Raw genomic sequence first — 2580 nt, forward strand, 5'->3', positions numbered from 1 at the left:
CTTTGTTGCATGATTCCTAGTGATTTTGGTTCTCCTATCCTTAGTTGCTCTCAATAATTGTCGGAGGAAAATGTATCCCCTGAGGTATCTCAGGGATCTCTTGATTTGCAGTCAAATGCTCTTATACTGAGCTATGGACCCTTGAGATAAATCTCTCCATCTCCCAAGATTCGGAGGTGGAGGTTTTTCTGGCCTTAGGTGCCATCGATGGTTATGGAAAAGCAAAAAAGCTATGCTTTTACCACACCAAACTTAGAATGTTGCTCGCCCTCGAGCAAAAGAAGAAAGAATATAAGAAGGAGAAGAAGATATGGAGGAGAGGGAGAGATGGTTATGATTTGGCTATGTAAGGTGGGTTTGGGTGGGAAGGATGGATGGATGTGAGTGGTGAAGAGGTGATGGGGAAGAGAGATTGAGGTGATTGGTGAAGGGTTTTTGGGAAAGTGTGTTATAGAATTATTAGGAGGTAAGGTGGGAATATGTTATATGGGAATCCTGTGGGGTCCACAGATCCTGAGATGATCCTGTGGGGTTCACAGATCCTGAAATGATCCTGTGGGGTCCATAGATCCTGAGGTGTCAAGGATTTACATCCCTGCACCAATTAGGCATGTAAATTGCCTTTGCATACCATTCTGGCATTTAAACGCCGAGGTGATGCACGTTCTGGGCGTTCAACGCCCATGTGTAGCATGTTTCTGGCGTTGAACGCCAGTTCCATGCTTGTTACTAGCGTTCAGCGCCAGCTTTCCTCAAGGCACATTCCTGGCGTTCAAACGCCAGGATGTTGCATGTTTCTGGCGTTCAACGCCAGATTCATGCTCTGTTCTGGCGTTGAACGCCAGCCAGATGCTCCTTACTGACGTTGAAAGCCAGTATGTCCTCCCTCCAGGGTGTGATTTTTCTTCTGCTGTTTTTGATTCTGTTTTTAATTTTTATATTTTTTTCGTGACTCCACATGATTATGTACCTAATAAAACACAAAATAATAATAAAATAAAATTAAAATTAGATAAATAAAAATTGGGTTGCCTCCCAACAAGCGCTTCTTTAATGTCATTAGCTTGACAGTGGGCTCCCATGGAGCTTCACAAGTGATCAAGTCAATGTTGTATAGTCCCAACACCAAACTTAGAGTTTGGATATGGGGTCTTAACACCAAACTTAGAGTTTGGTTGTGGCCTCCCATCACCAAACTTAGAGTTTGACTGTGGGGGCTCTTCTTGACTCTGAACTAAGAGAAGCTCTCCATGCTTACTCTCTTTTGTCACAGAGGGATGGCCATGTGCCTTAAACACAAGGTAGTTCCCATTCAATTGAAGGACTAATTCACCTCTGTTGACATCTATCACAGCTCCTGCTGTAGCTAGGAAAGGTCTTCCAAGGATGATGCACTCATCCTCTTCCTTCCTAGTGTCTAAGATTATGAAATCAGCATGGATGTAAAGGCCTTCAACCTTTACTAACACGTCCTCTACTAATCCATAAGTTTGTCTTAATGACTTGTCTGCCAATTGTAATGAGAACAAGGCAGGTTGTACCTCAATGATCCCCAGCTTCTCCATTACAGAGAGTGGCATAAGATTTATCCTTGACCCAAGATCACATAGAGTTTTTTCAAAGGTCATGGTGCCTATGGTACAAGGTATTAAGAACTTGCCAGGATCTTGTCTCTTTTGAGGTAAAATTTGTTGAATCCAGGTGTCTAGTTCACTAATGAGCAATGGAGGTTCACTTTCCCAAGTCTCATTACCAAACAACTTGGCATTCAGCTTCATGATAGCTTCTAAATATTGAGCAACTTGCTCTCCAGTCACATCTTCATGCTCTTCAGAGGAAGAATAGTCTTCAGAGCTCATGAATGGTAGAAGGAGATTTAATGGAATCTCTATGGTCTCTATATGAGCCTCAGATTCCCTTGGATCCTTAATAGGACACTCCTTCTTGCTTGAAGGACGTCCCAGGAGGTCTTCCTCACTAGGATTTTCGTCCTCCTCCTCCTCTATGCATTCGGCCACTTTGATTAAATCAATGGCCTTGCACTCTCCTTTTGGATTCTCTTCTGTATTGCTTGGGAGAATACTGGGAGGAGTTTCAATGACTTTCTTACTCAGCTGGCCCACTTGTGCCTCCAGATTTCTGATGGAGGATCTTGTTTCACTCATGAAACTGAAAGTGTCTTTTGACAGATCAGAGACTAAATTTGCTAAATTAGAGGAGCTTTGTTCAGAATTCTCTGTCTGTTGCTGAGAAGATGATGGAAAAGGCTTGTTATTACTGAGCCTATTTCTTCCACCATTATTAAAGCCTTGTTGAGGCTTTTGTTGATTCTTCCATGAGAAATTTGGGTGATTTCTCCATGATGAGTTATAGGTGTTTCCATAAGGTTCACCCATGTAATTAACCTCTGCCATAGCAGGGTTCTCAGGATCATAAGCTTCTTCAGAAGTTGCCTCTTTAGTACTGTTGGATGCATGTTGCCATCCATTCAGACTTTGAGAGATCATGTTGACTTGCTGAGTCAACACTTTGTTCTGAGCCAATATGGCATTCAGAGCATCAATTTCAAGAACTCCTTTC

Source organism: Arachis duranensis, chromosome 10 (assembly GCF_000817695.3).
Source record: "Arachis duranensis cultivar V14167 chromosome 10, aradu.V14167.gnm2.J7QH, whole genome shotgun sequence".
NCBI lineage: Eukaryota > Viridiplantae > Streptophyta > Magnoliopsida > Fabales > Fabaceae > Arachis > Arachis duranensis.